The following is an 18,022-nucleotide window of genomic DNA, read 5'->3' on the forward strand; positions in this document are numbered from 1 at the left end:
ATTTTAAAGTCCCTCCCTATAAACCTTATACCTTTGCTCCAAGAGCACATATGTATAACTAAGACAATATATGTATGTGAGTGTATATCTCATTAAATAAATAATAATTAAAAGATGTTGAAAAACATTATAGCTTTGCAGCTCTCAGTTTAAAAACTGGTGCAATTGAAACATTTTCATTTATAACAAGGTGTGTGGTTGCATTCAACTTCAGCTGCTCGGCAGTAGTCCTGTCAGTGACTCTAGGGGATATATGAATAATCAAAAACGTGGTGCAAGAGTTAGCACTCTTCCCTCATAGTAGTTGGCTCTGCAGTTTAGTTTTTGGCTGAGGTGCCTTCTGTGTGAAACGTGCATGTTCTCCTCTGGGGTTGCATTTTTTTTTGGGGGGGGGGTGCTTCCTCATCATAAAATATGCTGTCGGTAAATTAGTGATTTCTAAGTTGCTTGCAGGTTCGATTGTATCCTGTGATGGACTGACATCCTGTTCAGCATTAGCTTCTCTGCAACACCTGTTGAGTATAGGGATATACTCCAACTCCCCCATGACTCATTTGTGTGGTATGAGGTGTGTTTTGGAAAATGAATGAACTTTTACAAAGCGGAAGAATCAAGCATTCTATTCACAGTTTAAAGCAGTTGTTGAAGTAATACTAAACAATCTAGATTTCCTTTGTTTTAATAATTTGATGGTAAGCAAAGTAGAAAGAATGTTGCTACCTTCCTTGGGAAATATGATACAGCTTGGAACATGCTTTGCAACAGTAACATGCAGTAACAGCTCTTCAGCACTAGAGGACATAGGAATCAGGAAAGCTGTAACACTAGATCACTAAAGAAATGAGTAAGGCGGAGCTGTAGACTTGGCCAAAGGTTCTTTTGCCTGCATGAGCCTAGTTAGTATATTGGAGGTAAACAATTGCGCAGATGACTGAGTTTTAACTGAAGAAGGGCTGTACATTTTGGTAAGCTGAACTTTAATATATTTCATACAACAGACTGTGTGTTTTAATTCTGTTTTCTTTGGTAGAACTGTCTGAAACATTGAAGCAAGTTCTTTCTGTTCTAAAGAAACATTTCTCCAGAACTCTGTTGCTGGCAAGTGAAGTGTTTGGTATGCAGTAGATTTATATTCACGTATTACAAAGTTTTCTTACCTAAAAGTGGTAACATAAAACAAAGTGATCATTTTTGAATACACTTGATTTTTTTTTTTAGTTATCCCAACAGGCTGCTTGCCTGAAAGATATGTACACAAGCAGTATATGCAACTTAACTGTTGTATTTTAATTCTGCACAAAACGGTTTCTTAAAAACAATGAACTTCTGTGGAATTCCAGAGGATATCACATGCCTTCTGATCTGCAGTTTTAGGGAAAAGCCATGATGCTGTAGTCATGTGACAAATTATTTTCTTAAATTAATCCATTTTGGCTGTACAAGCTGTACTTTGCCCAGGTTCTAGATATTTTTCTCCCGGGATTCGAAGTGTTCAGAAACTAAAACTGGAGTATTGAATGCAAGTATTTTTAAAAAGAAATTTAAGTAGGAGTCTAGTACATATGTGCTGTCCTGTTATGCAGTATGTTTTTGAGTCTGAAAGCCATGTTTAATTTTGAAGTCTGAGTATATATTTAAATATGAAAAATTAATGAGATCCACAGTATCAAGTGTGTAGCTTGCAATTGTTTTGCACTGCAGAGTGCAGACAAGTAATTCTGACTGGTAAGGTAATACCAGCTTAGTCTGTATTTATAATGGAAAGCTTCAGGCATACTCCCTAGATATCTGCTTGTTTTTTTTTTGTTGGGAAGGGACATTGGATTAAAGGAGTTAATGCAGGAACTGAGGTCGTGTTGCTGTTGAAATGGTATCAGTTTTGTGACCGTGTAAATGTTAATTAAGTGTGATATTTGGTAGGGCCCATGGAAAGGTGTGCATTCTTTACAAAGTGACTAGCAGTAGTATTTGATGGGCACAGTGGGAGGGCTCCCTGTTTTGAAAAGTACAGTATAAATGTTTATTAGTGTTATCATTATAATTGTTATATGTCCAATTACCCTTTCCAGTCCTGATTGCACATCTTCACTTGGTGGTCTTGTTTCTCATCTGGTCCAGATGATAAATGAGTTTGGCTAATAAATGATAGTATATGGTAATTTCCTCTAGCATTTTTTCTCTCTTGTTAAATGTAGCCACTTTTTTGTCCACTAACATTAGCCATCTAGCTGGTATTTGTGAGAGGAAATAGAAGGCAGTTGGGGAGGGGATAAGGCATGGCATGAGGAAGAGGAGTAGGACATGGCATGAGAAGAGGACTAGAACAGGAGACAACACTGGCTAGCTATCAGATGAGTTGGACTTGTTCCCAAACTCACGTTGCTGGTATTAAAGACGGAAATCTTACCTCTGTCAGCAAACTGTACAGAATTTTGCAACCTGGCAGTACTAAAGTGAAAAGCCTCTTACCACTGACCTTAAGCTGATATCAGCTGACATTGCCCCAAGTGTGCGTATACACACAACAACCACCATGTTTTTTGGTACACAATACAAACTTAGTTTGAACCTCACAACTACAAATAAGAACTCCAAATGGTGAGCACATTTCCAGAGAAGAACATGTAACTTGTCCTTCTTTTAGACTGGTTGCTGGTATTTAAACCCCACACTGACTTTAGCACCCAAATCAAAACTGTTTTTTTTTCTGTCTCAAATCACCTTACCTAGGAAGTCAGATAAGCTCTTGCTAAAATGTTAGAATATGCTCTCTCTGTCCTCCCACACCACTTGGCTCACATTACCGTCAAACTTCAATCAGCTATAAATTCTGTCTGTAGGTTTCTTAGTATCTTCCCCCATCCAGAATATAAGTATGTTACATTACAGAAAGCCAAATGGCCCCCAGTTACAGCATGATCCATGCTTTTTGTTCCTCACTTAAGTCCTGAATAATAACTTCTGCCTATCCCTAAGAAGCAAATGACAAATCAAGTCCTCCCCATATGCTGTCAGAAGTCACAACAGTGGTGCATTCATACTCCTCACACCCCCTTTCAGACTCTCATTTGGAGAAAAAAAACTTCAGCAACAAAATTATCACTGATAGCTGAAGACACCTTCCCACAGAACTTAGGCAGATATTTCCTTTTCAGAAAAACCTCTTAAAACAACAAACAGTTGTACAAGTTTTTTTTTTTGACTGGGTCTAATTTCCATCTCATCCCATTTGTGTGTAAAGTGCTCCTTTTAACCCTTCTTGTAGACCTACTTTTACAGTGCCTTTGAGTGATTCCCCCTCCAAAGGGGACACTCTCTTTCCTGTAAATAGCTGTGTGGCTGTCCATTATAAAATGCTAACAATGCTGCCTTTGTACAGTGTTATAAATCACTGTGTGGATTATAACAACTGCTTTCTTTACCTGACATTTTCTGCATCTGAATTACTCTCATTTCTGATGTATCTCTGTAACTGCATTTCCACCTAGATCGCGGCTGAAAAGGGTCTTTGGACCAGCCCACCCACCTGATCAGCAAAGTAAAAATAAAGACATGCGCGAGCGCACACTCACTCTATCTTCTGTCAGATTTTAATTTGACATCTGACTGGTTATTGTTGTTGGTGATTGCAGTTTTTCATTTTGATTTGTTCATAAACACTTTTTTTTTTATATTGTTTACATTGCTTTCTGTTCATCATTGTATGGCTACAGATCTGTGTATCTGAGGCAGATGGTTTCCAGAAATGATTTCCAGTAACCTTTTTTGTGTGTAGGCAAACAGTCTTTTTCACAGCCTGTATGCACCACTGCAGCTATGCCATGGTAAACAGTGAACTGCTATCAGAAGGTAAGTTCAAGAAGCACAAACCAGTCATTCAGCTTGGTCACAAACCATACCTGCTACTGACTCTAGATGTTGCCAAGTTAATTATGCAGGTCTCCAACCACAACTCAATCTTGTTGAGTAACAGAATGTAAGTCTTACAAACTAGAGCTGGACTGAGGCTAGGACTGGTAAGTTTGTTGTTGTTGTTAGTGGTTTGCAGTTGTAAATATAAATTTCCACACCTAGTCTGTGTGTGTGTGTGTGTGTGTGTGTGTATGCATGTATGCATGTACTCTGATTTCCTTTTGCATCTGAAGTAAATAAACTATATATATATATATATATATATATATATATATATATATATATACATGTATAATTTATTGAAATGCATACCCTAATGTACATGTATTTATACTTGCCATTCTGATCCTGGTCATGGCTAAAAGGGGTCTGCATTGGGCTGGCTCACTTAGTAGATTTACAGATAAATACCATCACATCCCTTACACTGGCATCAATTAGGAGTTTCAGTTTAATCTTATTATAGGTTCAGTTCTGTGCATTCAGGCACTCTGCCTCTAGAACTGGCTTCATCTGCATTACTTCATGTGTTATTCATGTGTTAAAATGTTTAGTGAAGGGCTTTGATTGTGGGCTATGGAAATCCAGCACAGATTTTTATCTATTCTGGTTTTCTGATTTATGCCACATGTGCACTTTAAAAACTCAGTTTCTTTATTCAGAAAAGATGCATTTAACTGGATTACTTTAAAGATTATGGTAATTATTATAGTGCTATGACGGGACTGGGAAACTCAATGTTGACTTTGCTTGCTTAAAGTACTGTGACAAACTTGGTTGGGCCAGCTCTGCTTTACTTGCCATTTAAGGATTATTCCCTTAATCACCTTCCCAGGTAATGTCCCAGAATTACTTGCTGAGATAAGACCTTTGATAATAGGCTGTGCATCTTTGCTGTCAGAAATGACCATTCTCTATGCCTTGTCCCCCATTTGAGGGGAACTGCCGCATGTCATACTGTTGTGTCCAAGCACATCTTGTACAACACTGCTTAAAGCCGACTTTGGATTCTTGCGCTCACCTACTTTTCATTCTTAGATGCTACCTTACATATAGGGTTACCTTTATTTAGAGCAGCAACTGCTTTCTTAAGAAGCCCGATTAAATTATATCTCACTTTTTCAAATTAATATGTGGCATCTCTTCATCCCTGTGTGCAAGGAGCTACTTTCAACAATGATGAAACAAAACACCCTGATGACCTTCATGGCTACATGTAATATCAGCATTCAGTTACTATTTAGGTAATGAGTGGGTCATGTACTAGGGATAGTCTAAAATTGACCTGTATATACAGGAGAAGAGCAAGCCACTGAGGTAGGGAAATGAGTGACCAAGGAACAGAGTTTAGTGGGCAAGGTTCATTCTTAACAAGAACGATTGTGTTTGTATGTTATTTGAGACTTTACCTATTAGTAGAAGCCCAGTAGAAGTGGACTGGTAACTATGTTGGAAGTCATGCCAGCTCTGCTTTATTGCCTTTCAACTTGCTGCCTTTTTATCAGACTAATGCAGATAAGAATATGTGTTAAGAACAATATTCGGCAAGTGATCACAGGAACTGTAAGATGCCTATGGATAGAAAGCTATAAGCAGACACCCACAGAATGTTCTTGCCACCCATTATAAGCACCTAATGGTGTTCACCTCCCAAACTGAACACTGCCTTATAGGATAACCCTGGTATAAATTTATGTCTACCCATCTAGGTAGAAAAAGTAGTACTTTGCTTGACCTGTAGTGGTAACTTCCCGTAGGCTAGAAATGTGTTCCATTAAGAATTTATCACTTTTGAGAGTCTTGTTTGTTGGGAGTCTTGTTTGTTGGTGTGAATTTAGGTCCTTAGTATTGACGTTTATAGAACAGCTGGCTTTATAAAGAATTCAAAAAGGATAGTGTCTTTCATGGCTCAAAAATCTAGACAGAGGTCACACTGGAGAATTCTGTAGGCTGCTGAATATTAAGAGAGTTGTGCTAATCTGTTTGGGATAAAGGATTTAAGACTTTTAATTTTCTTGGTTAAAAGTTGTTGGTGCTTTTACAATTGAGTGGCATGCTTGGATTTGTACATACCAAAGATGGCGTTTTTATTCAATGATGGGTCTGATGGATGGGAAAGTACAGTGGTAGGGTGTCTTTGGATTTTGAAGAAATTCCTTTAGAAAGGAACTGCGCCAGATAGAAGGATTTCCCAAATAAGGTGGAAAACAATTTAAGTTGAGCATTCTCTGGATAAGAACCCAGGTCTCATGATTGTGAGATATATATATATATATATATATATATATATATATATATATATATATATATATATATATATATATATATTGTTACTATGCTGCACGTTTCTGTATTTAGTTTGAGAACATTTTAAATACACCAGATACAGGCATAGTCCGGTCCTTGTTGAAACCGTTCATATCCATGCACGATCAGATAATATTGCCCAGCTTGTGTGTATCAGCAAACTTAGCCAATCATACTTCTGAGTTCTTGGTATGGATGTCTGTAAAGTCTGTAAAGTGAATACCAAACTAGGTTATTGGTATGGATGTCTGCAAAGGAGATGTCAAACATGAGAGGACCCCTCACTGGTGCTTGTGGCCCACTAGTTACAATTTAACATTAGAGGGTATAAGCATCTTTTACAAGTTAGGATCTGTTGGATAGCCAGTTTGCAGTTTGATAGACAATGTAAGAGTTTACATTAAGTGAGGGCTGGCCATACACACAGGTGAACTAGGCGACTGTCTAAGGAGCTGTGCTTGTATGGATAATTTTCCCCATTTATGTATTTATTTTTGTAGCAATGTTTTTTTTTTTTTTTTTACTCTTTACTCTAAAGAATAAAGAAATAAAGCACCCATGCAGGAAGAAAATGTGACACAGCACAGTGAGTGCACCAGGGGAGAGGTGCTCCAATTGACTTGGCATTTGTCAGTCATGTTACGTTCACCTTAAATGTTGCAAAGTCATGGGAGTGCACACCTTGCAACATTCAAAGGTAGGTGCAAAGGCACCTGAAGAAGTTTCTTTGCAGAAATAAAAGGAAGTAAAAAGAGTGAGAAGTAAGAGGGACATAGCAGGAAGATTCTGCAGAATTCTGGACAAAGAGTGGGAGAATAGCTCAGTGTCAGTGGGAGAAGTGTTATTACTATTTTTACAATTATTATGGCACTGCCAGTAATCGGGTATTTTTGGCAATATTAATCCAGCTTTGTAACTGGCATAGATTGGAGTACTTTAATATGTGGCACCTTGTTTAGACTGTAGAGGTAAGTAGGTTTGAAATAATATTAGCCATCAGATGTGGCTATTATTGCTGGGTGGGAATGGGGTTGTCTCGGTTGTCTCGATAAAAGTAATTGATTCTCTTGAAATGTGCTCAGTTTAAACCATCATTATCTGGCGCAGCAGGACAAGTGTGCAATTTTGAAAAGTAAGCTGGACTACTTAACTGGACACCTGATATATCCACAAAGTAGGCATTGTTGTGGCTGTCTTCTGTGGAGGAAAATGACTGCCTTCTGCTGGTGCTGTTTGCTTATTATTTTTGTTTTGCAGGGCTGATGTTATGTGAAGCAACTTGCAATATTTTAATGTATGGCAACTGTTTGTTTGCAACAAAGACATTTTATCACAAACAGACATCTGAATTATACATAGAAGTAACATTTGATGGGGGTTGTCTGGTTGAAAGTAATTGATCCTGTTGTCACTTCCTCCGTTTAACCGTCATCTTTCAAAAATAAGGGATAAATACATCACAGAATACCCAGACCTTCAGAACTTCTGGGGATGTGTGACCCAAACACACCTAGGCTGTACATGTGGATTTTGACATGGGCTTAGTAATCACCACTGCCATGAACATCATCAAGTCTAACATCAGCCCTACTTACAGGTGTACACAGGACTTTATACTTGTGTTGGGAGCTGGGGACTATTCCTTCCAAACCTCAGAGGTCCTTAAGTCTTGTGGTGGGATGGGGACAGTGTGGTCATTATTTGTTTAAGTTTCTTCACAAACTTTAGAGGGGTGCACAGAGGGTCATTATAGCTGTAGGAGCACTGTACTGTCTCTTGAACTAACAACTTTTTTTTTATTTCCTCCCAGTCCTACATCTGATGTGTATATATAGATGGATATATCTTTGAGGAGAGTAAATAAGCATGTCTTTATGTATGTCTGGTGGCAAATATGTTATGTTCTATTAGTTTTTTTTTTTTGTTTTTAGTTTTGTCCCAGTCTGACATCAGAAGGGTACACAGAAAGTGACTGTCTTTTGATGATAGCGGTTGAGGAGGCATACTGTATATAAATATGACCACATCATCTTGGAATATGACTTTGGATGTTTTATGCCTTAATTTTAATCCCAATTTAACATCAGAGGAGGATAAACAGAAAGTGACTACCTATATTGAGATGGGCGGTACAGGGGCAAGTACTTTTCCCAGATATGATATATGTATTTTCCAAAACATTTGTTTTCGCATTTTAATGTGAACTGGTGTTTGGTCAGATTTCAGCATTAAAACTTGGGTACAATTAATTTATTTATTCTTTGAAATAAAAATGTAGGATTGAATTTATTTTCTGCATACATCATTTTTGTTAAGACCATCATGGGATCAGAAGGCCAGAAAAAAGTTCTAAAATGCACCTCAGAACATCCGTAATTCCATGGCTTCTGGGGTACCTAGCAGCCATTAGACACCTCAGCATAATTTAGTTATTACAGGGTAGCCTTAGTTAGGATGTGCTGAAAGGATGCAAGAGAAAGCAAAGTTGAAGACTGGCTGAATTTCTTTCTTAATCATTTTTTTTTCCTCTCAGGCAATCACTGGTAGGAAAAGGTTGTTTAAAAACTCTGAAATGTACTTCAGAGCATCTAGAATCCCCATGACTTCTGGGGACCGCAAGGCCCCCAGACCCAAAGCTTAATGCAGTTGTTTCCTCCAGTTATTAGAGTGCAGCCTTACTTATGTAGAGCATGTTGAATGAAGGAAGAAAGGAAGGAATGAATAACTGCAGGAAAAAACTGAAGAATAAGACAAACTGAGAAAAAGGAAACTTTTTTTTTTGCCTAGGGAACTAGTTTTACGTAAGGCCAGCCCTGCATTAGGTTTGTATAATTTTTCAAATGTACTAATTAGAATAGGAATAGAAGCCTTGGTCAGACAAAGAGAAACCGCAAGCATGAAGCCACCAATGTCCACTGTCCACAACATCTGTAACTTTTTCAAAAACATCTTACAATGCTCAGGAGACAGGACCTGCCATTTGCAAAACCAAACTGAGTGGGGATTAGATGAGTTTACTGATCTGTTTATACAAACTTGGGTAATTTAACTGATCTATTCATACAGACATATGTAACTTACGTTACCTATGTCTATATGAATGAGTTTTGCTGTGATTCATTCCATGCATTGCATATAAGGCTGGTGAGGTTGATGGGCCTATAAAGGGGCCACCTTTGTGTAGGGGAATTACAGTGGCTCTTTTCCAAGCATCAGACACAAACCCTTTAGATATGCGAAGGTTGAACAATTTTTAAGTACAGGCTTAAACAGCATACTTGACGCTGTTCTTAAATTCCTTGCTGGCATGTTTTCAGTGTGCTCTTGAGTAAAGGAGAAGGAGATTTCTCACAACTTCCTTCCCATTTTGTTAATGTGGGAGTTCCACCAGAGAGGTCTATTCTTGAATGTATCATTGATAGACAAGGAGATTTCTCACAACTTCCTTCCCATTTTGTTAATGTGGGAGTTCCACCAGAGAGGTCTATTCTTGAATGTATCATTGATAGACAGGTATAGTATTTTCTGTGTAGCTGTTTTGGTGCTGGTAAAAAAATGGAGGTGAATACAACAAGTCAGCAACCCTCTCAGCTGGGTCTACTTATGAGGAACAGTTGGGGATTTTACATAGGTCTCCTACAGGCTATAGCAAATTTGACATGAGAAGTCCCTAATGGTGGACTCATTTGGTGGTGAGCTACTACCACCAGGCTTGATGGAGATGACCAATTTGTGGTCAGATTTAACCAAGAATGAAGAAATAAGGGATGAGGTCCATGCATGGGGGGGGGGGGGGGGTTAGGTTGATAAAGATCAGTTTGAGGATGTTAGTTTTACAATTTAGTGTAGTGCATTGGCATTAACAAAGTCTGGGAAATGCTGAGCCTGGGAAATGCTGAGCATATCCAGTTTTAGAGGTTTAAGTGTGCTAGTCGATGCTTATATATGAGGCAAATTGCTTTTATCAGGTCCCCCACACACAATTAACTGCTGTTATTTGTTACAATCATGCTTAAAAAATATTACTTCAAACACAGAAAAAATTAATACATGGACCTCTTTTGCTTTAATTGGATCTTTCAATAAATGTGTGCTGGTTTCCATATTTACTCTTCATGGATCTGTGCTCTGCATGACTGCTGTCCAGTACCAGTCAATATGCTTGCGTAAGGTGAAGAATGGCGCATCTCAGGTTAATGTCAAGACTCTAGTTAAGTAATGCTGCCATTGTTGGTCTTATCTTACGACACCTTTCTGCTTTGTCATTTTTAAATAGGTACCATAGTGGTGTAGTGTCTGCACTGAATATTTTCTGTCTTTGTGAGAGAGTACTGAAGTAAAAATTAAAAAAATTAGTTTCATGGTGTTTCTGCCACCCCAGCATACAGTAAATCTACTAGTTTGTATATGTATCATTCCACCTTAAGTATGCTAAGCTTATCAGCTTGTAGCTGTATCAACCTACCCAAACTACAGATACAAACTGGTAAGTTTAGTGCATCAAGCCACCCAAAGTACAAATGCACTAAATGTACCAGTTGATGCACTAAACGTACCAGTTTGTATCTGTATTTTGGGTGGGTTGATGCACTAAACTTACCAGTTTGTATCAACCCACCCAAGTACGCTAAATTTACCATCTTGTAAATACCCCCCCCCCCCAAGTTGGCTGTCCAGAGGATAACGCTGAGGGAACTGTTGAGTTGGGAGAGCTTGTTGACAGTGTGCAGGGTTTAATTTTTCCAAATGTTTTGAGTTTCTAATACAATGATGGGAATGGACCTCATTCCTAAGTCAGGGTGCAGTTTGAGTTTATGAAATTAGTATTGTGTCAGTATTTGATGTTAGCTAAAAGTGCTCGTTTTCAGCACCTGGAATGTTCCCAGAACTGAGTCCTTCTGTAATCCATATGGGTTTACATGGATTGGTAGCATATTTAAGCACTACTATAAATTCTTTTCTATTAGACCTGTTGCTCCTACTACTGTTGGAGCTATCTGGGCATCTTCCTTCCACAATGCTCTTATTTCTGCTTTCCACCTTTATTAGCCTTTCACCTTTTTGTCTTAATTCACCTCTTCATAACCATTTCCATGTCAGTTCTTAATAAACATGTGATTTTACAGAATATCTCTGTACTTGCCACTATATTTTTGGGTTTTTATTTTTTTTCTTCTGGTATGATCCTTTTCCTTGTATTTATTCTTTCTTTTGGGGGGGGGGGGCACATTCAGTTGCTATGTGATTTTTGTGTACTTCTGGTTTGATTTGCATTTCTGCTTTATTCCAAATTGCATCTGCTAAACTAGGCAAAGATGTCATCTTAGACTTTTTCTCCTTATGTTTTAAAACTTGCACAATGTTTAGATCGGATGAGGTTAGATATGTTTCCAGTCCCATGATTGCAGATATACATGTGTAGTCAATTTTGAGGAAGCCCATACCTCCTTCAGATCAAGGAATATGCAATATTGGTATATGCTGATTTTTATATATGATTTGATAAGCATGAAGCTTCTTTGTTTTCATGTTCAATTGATTCAATATTTTTGGGACCAATCAATCATCCCAAAGCTGCAAGTTAGAACAGGAAGAGCAAATTGACTTGAACTTTTATTTCTAGATGTCAGAGCAGTTTTCAGTATTAGTTTTAGATTTCTGAAGTGTTCCATATTGAGCTTTATTCTCGTTCGTTCATGTTTTATTGCCAATGCTTCATCTATTCCCAAATGCTTATACACTCCCATCTACAAGACAAAACAACAGCAGTGACAAAGAATCACTGTGAAACATTCCCCTTTGAATGTTTATCCCTGGGATAATAATTTGCCCTTTCTCATGACACAAGTGGAAAGTCATTTGCCACTGTTTCATGGGCACTGTAATGTAATTGATCAATGTAGGGTATATCAGTGTATCTTGTACATCTGTAAGCACTCCGTTATCCACGAATATGAAATGCTGTCAGATCCTTTCTGTAATCTATCTATGCCATACTTAGATTCTTCCCCTTTTAGCAAGTGTCTATTATGGTTTTGTTTAGCAACAAATGACCCTTCATTCCATATGACTTTCTTTTATTACCTTTTTGTGCTACTGACATAATTTAATTTTTTTCTATATGATTATAAACTCTGTCTGCACCTATCCCAGTATCTAATTTGTGGGTATGTCATTTTATAGAAGCTCAACTTATATTGAATCTCAAAGAAAGAAAACAGAGCAAATATTTTTGTTGGGAGACGAGCCTTTCACACACTCCCCATGTGAGGCACTCTTCCCCCCACACCCCCTAACTTACATATAACAATTCCGTGGTCACACTACAGTGAAAAGAAAGGAAAAAAGCTGGAAGTGCACCACCAGCACAAAGCACATCATGATAAAGCAAACTGCAATATTACTTGTATATTTTTAAGAAAACTCCATGATCAATAAATCATTTTACATGGTACAAAATCATTTGTTCCTTTTTTTTTTTGAGTTTTCCAGGTTTGATAAGTTGTCGTAAGTTTAATTTTTATAAAAAGATATACACACACAATTTTTATGTTGCTGGAAGACAAGTTATTGGTCTATAGTTCTTAAATGGCTCTATATTAGAACATTGAATGTTCTAAATAGCAAACGCTCACATGAGCGAAAATGCAGGACCTAGAAAACACCCTCTCCCACTAAATATATATTCCAACTCTGAGATCGCACTACAGTGAGGAAAGGGCAAATATTCCAATCTTCACTGTACTGTAAACGTCGAGGTCCTGCATTTTCGCTCGTGAGAATTTGCTATTTAGAACATTCAGTGTTCTAATGTAGACCCTTCTTAGATTGGTTGCAGGTTCACTCTTAAGGAGGAGTATCATTTTTCTTGTCAGCCAGTTTGGTGTCTGTCTGGGATGTGCATTTAAGTAATTCTTGCTCAGTGCTATATCTCTGTGTAAAGATGTTAAACAGCTTTAACTTAAAATAGTTAAAAAGTTAGGTACTGTATTTGGGATGGAGTTTTCCACTTGGGAGATTTTTCTTTTAAATGCGTCTCATTTTTTGCTAGCTGTTACTTCATCCCATTTCATATCCTGGACATTAGAGCTCCTTACTGTTTCTTTTAATTCTTTTCTCCATTCAGCATTTTTGCTATGTTCAACGAGGTCTTCATAAATACTTCTCCAAAATGTACCTTGTTCTTTTTTTATGGAGTTTCTATTCCTTTTGCTTTATTTCCCAATTCTCTATATAACCTTTTCGGGTCCTTAATAAATTGTTTATTTTGTGCTTTTCCTTTATATTTATCTGCATATCTACGTTTTTCAGTATGCGCGGATATTTTCTTCTTGTCCTTTTTAGTTTATTGCAGGAAATCCATCCAAACATCCACCTACAGCCCCTTTTCCCTTTTTTGCATGTAGGACTGAGAGTGTCACTTCAACAGTGACAATCATCTGGAGCCCATAGTGTATGCTAAATCCTGTTCTGTTTTGATGCTGTGCTTTGCTTTTACCATGTCTGTCTTTCTAAGTATATTTGATTGTTCCCTTTTGTCTATTCTAACGGTGATACTTCTTGTCTTAATTGCTTTATAGTTGTCTGTATTTGATGGATCCGTGATGGTATTGTACTTGTTCCCTGCATTTCCTTTTGTTACTCTACATTTTTGTGTTAACATGTTATCCTTTATTAGTTTAGCTACACAGTAGTATATCCTGTTTATTTCTGTTATATCACATGAATTTCTCTTGATTACCATATCCAGGTGCCTTTGCTTGTTTTCTCAAATATCTTTGGAGCTGCATTTCTTTCTACTGATTTTTAGTTTGGATTTCTCGTGTGTGTGTGTGTGTGTGTGTGTGTGTGTGTGTATATGTGTGTGTGTGTGTATATGTGTGTGTGTGTGTGTGTATATGTGTGTGTGTGTGCATATGTGTGTGTGTGCATATGTGTGTGTGTGTGTGTGTGTGTATGTGTATGTGTATATATATATATATATATATATATATATATATATATATATATATATATATATATATATATATATGTGTGTGTGTGTATATATATATATATATATATATATATATATATATATATATATATATATATATATATAATGATATAGATACAGTATATAGCTCCGTATCAGATCTCTCTCTCTCTCCCATGTCCATGTTTCTTTTTCATACCTTTTTAAAAAGCTCTGTTTTTTTGTTCTTTATACTTTTACACTTCCTCTGTCACTTCTTTTTCTAGGCACCCAATATTTTTGTCTGTAAAATGTTTATCTGTTCTAAGAAACATACATTTTTGTCTTTTTTTTTTTTTTTTACAGTTTTAATGTATTTTTCTTTCCTGTAGTTTCTCTCTTACTCTTGCTAAATGTCCTCTGTCTAGAAATTCTAGACTTTTTGCATAGTAGTAATGTAACACGTGTAGGGGGTTGCATTGAAGGACTTGGCCAGACCCATATAAGCATTGTGGACAAATTGTAACCTTTTCAAAGAAGATTAAGTTGAGTAGGCAAGATCTGACTTTTACAAAGTCACATTGATTTGGATCAAGTTTCCTTCGGCCATTGTTAACAAGTTCAACTTTGATGCAAGTCTGAAAAAATTTGAAGTGTGAGCCTATAACTACCTGGATCTGTGTTGGAGATACCCTTGTGTAGTGGTATCACTATGCAAACATTTAAATAGATAAGTAGATGCTGAGAATGCTGAGAAAAGTAATGGTTGGCAGTTGCAGTTGGGTACATATTCTGTGTCCACCAAGCACTATTGGTAAGTCTTAGACAGTTCAGATAGGATTTAATCAAGGGAGGTTTTGGGTAAGGTTGTGGTTTAGCAGTTGGGGTAGGACTGAAAGGTGAGTAGACAGGGTGAAACTGAAGCTAAATTTTGGTTAGAATATTGGCATTGTCCTCCTAATTGGTTTGATGAGGATGTGGAGAGAAAAATAACTAGTTCCAAACAGTTTGGAGTGTTATTTCTGTGTTTCATGATAAAGTTAATAACTCTCACATTATGCCCATTACCCTTTCCTTAAACGTTTCTCTTTTTAACAAATAAGTAGGAAAGTGCCACTGTCTCATTAACATCATTACCTTGCACCTTTGTCTTAGTTTTTACTGGTGCATGATCTGATATAATTATTAGATTGGTGCTCATAAATTCTGCCTTTAAACTTCCTTTCAGTTTTTCCAATATAGAACCTGAGACACAACTCTCATAGTGTTGCAGTTATATATGCCATTCATTTTAACCACATTGTTATTTATAAAATCTTCATCTTGTACAATAATAGATCTACAATAACTTCAGTGACCACATTTACTCATGCTATTTTCTTATTAAACTTGGTTTCCTTTTCAATAATGGCTTTTAAATTCATGCCCATCCTATAAATAACATAAGGTGCTTCACCTACATTTTCCTTTATTTTCCTATCATCTGACAGGATGGGCCTGTTCTTTTACAAGGGCATGTTTTATCACATTGCTGTCCATAGAAAAGGTGGTAATAAATGCACTTTTAATATTAGCTTGTTTGCTAGTGCACTGAGAACTTCTAATAATGTTAATATGTCTATTGTTAGGACTGTTATTAATGAGAAGACTGGCTGCGTTACATAAAATAGGGTTAAAAAGTGTTTCTCCCACTTGTTGATAATGCTATTGTCAAGTCAACATACATTTTAGTTTTAAGCATTCAACCCAAAAATATTCCTCTAAAGTGTCCATCCTGGCAGATTGCACAAACTGCCCTTTCACAACAGCTTTTTTCTGGGTTAATGGTGCACACTTGAAAGTGCAAAAAGCTGTTTGAGTAGGTGGGATTTCTGTATATTTTAGGAAAAAAAATATTATCTTTTGTGAGCCAGACATTCTAAATATGCAATATGTTCATCATGGTGTGTATGAGTGAATTTCAGAAAGTTAGTGCTGAGGTTTATATAATCAGTAAACTGAGGTATTGACTCCTTTTTCACCGTCCCATAAAATAAACGTGTTTAACTTGCAATAAGACTAGAATTCTGAGTTGAATAGATTTTTTTTCTCCCATTGAATCATAATTCTGAGTTGAATAGATTTTTTTTCTCCCATTGAATCATTGCAATATTTGCATACGACCCGACACACATGAAGACCCCACTGTGAAACATCTACTCTGTAGGTATAGCTGTTTTTCAAATGTTAAAAGTTATTTTTCAATATAATATCTAACAGATTTTCATACAAATTCACTCATTCTTGTGATATTCCTTTATCAAATAGAAATTCAAGAAACCATTCTAAACTGAACTTGTGGGGTATTACAGTATAAAGATCTTTCCCTCCCATAGTGATGAATGTGTATGAAGTTTTAAATTGAATAGTTTTCACTTTGTAGGAACTCCCAGGAATTGTGGCACATGTGATTCCTGTTGGATGAAGGTTTTAAGTTTTTCATCTAGGAATTTAGCGCATGGGTGAAAAATACTCCCACACGCATCAACAGTAGGGCATATTGGGGGTTGTGCAGTATTTTTCATGAATATTAGGACTCTGAAAATGGAGGGGGCTGCAGGATTGGTTACATTTAAGTAACTGAACTCTACTATGTTTTGTTGTTCAATAAGCAAATCTTGTACATTGTTTCGAATTATCCTATATGCTTTGAATTATCCTATATGCTTCGAGTACATTTGTTTGTGTCTTTCGGCTTTTCCCGGTTAGGGGTCGCCACAGCAGAACTCCGGTCCGGTAATGATTGGCAGTAGAGTTTTACGTGCTGGCTTGCCGGGCCTAACGCACAACCTTCAATGAAGGAACGCCCGTTCACGCATGTCGCCACACAGAAGACGCTCTAACTGAGAATCGAACGAGCAATGTCTAACTGTGATATGCTTCGAGTACATTAATAGAAACAAATGCTTCGAGTACATTAATGGAAACAAATGTATGTGTCATCTACCAAAAGACATTTCCTTTTAAGCATGTAATCAATTTTATTCATAATCACTAAACCACGCTTTTAACTGGTTTCATAATTTTAATACTATGTTTTTAAGATCGTCTGTCATTTTTCATTTTCAGCAATATTGTTAGACTCGGAATACTTAAAATTTACACTTCAAATCACTCCTTATGTCACGTTCACACATTTTCCTCATACAATTGAATTTTAGGATGTAATGGAGGAGTGACCTCTTACAATGAGAGCAGGTCTTTTGAAATGTAGCCCACAGTATAAGCCTGTTTATAGATGGGCCTTACACTGAAGTATTTCTTACACTGACAAGTCTATTGGAATCAGGGCAGACTTACACTGACAGCAACTCTTTTTGGAATCTACCCCTACATCTGTCAGATCCACATAAATGGTCATTCAGAACACACTGACCAGAAAACTCACACCTGCACTTTCAGGCTGCTTGCCTGAAAGGGAAATAAATGGTCTTCATCATTTTTTTTCCTTTCACTTATTTTTACACAAATATATTAACCTAAAACATTAATCTAGACATCAACTTCTATAAAAATGGGGAAAGTTACTACTATTATCTCATGATTCTATATATAATATGCTTAATACATATTTACATCCCCAGCAGCCAAATATCACAATAATCTATTCGCTTTAATTTGCTTCTTTCCATATCTCTCCAGACCTTTCTTGTTGTAGTATAAAGCCAGAATAAATTACAACTAAGGATGAGTACTTTCTTACCTTAATATCACTAGCTTATTCAACAGTCATGGATGCAACTCTCCCATTTCATGTTTAAAATAACTCTACCTGCATACTATAATAAGACTGCTTTAAACTCATAACAA

The 18,022-nt window shown here is 36.9% G+C and overlaps 1 protein-coding gene across 1 annotated transcript in view; it reads left to right on the forward strand.

The window, feature by feature from the left end:
- The first annotated feature begins 833 nt into the window (after nt 1–833).
- The window catches only part of HVCN1 (hydrogen voltage gated channel 1), a 295,315-nt gene continuing 278,126 nt past the window's right edge, over nt 834–18,022 (forward strand). The window contains exon 1 of the mRNA XM_044068634.1: nt 834–965. The gene's annotated coding sequence lies outside the window, so the exon portion shown is untranslated. The remainder of the gene's footprint in view (nt 966–18,022) is intronic.

The sequence above is a fragment of the Protopterus annectens genome, chromosome 4.part0 (assembly GCF_019279795.1).
Source record: "Protopterus annectens isolate FY-2018-M chromosome 4.part0, PAN1.0, whole genome shotgun sequence".
Taxonomy (NCBI): Eukaryota; Metazoa; Chordata; order Ceratodontiformes; family Protopteridae; genus Protopterus; species Protopterus annectens.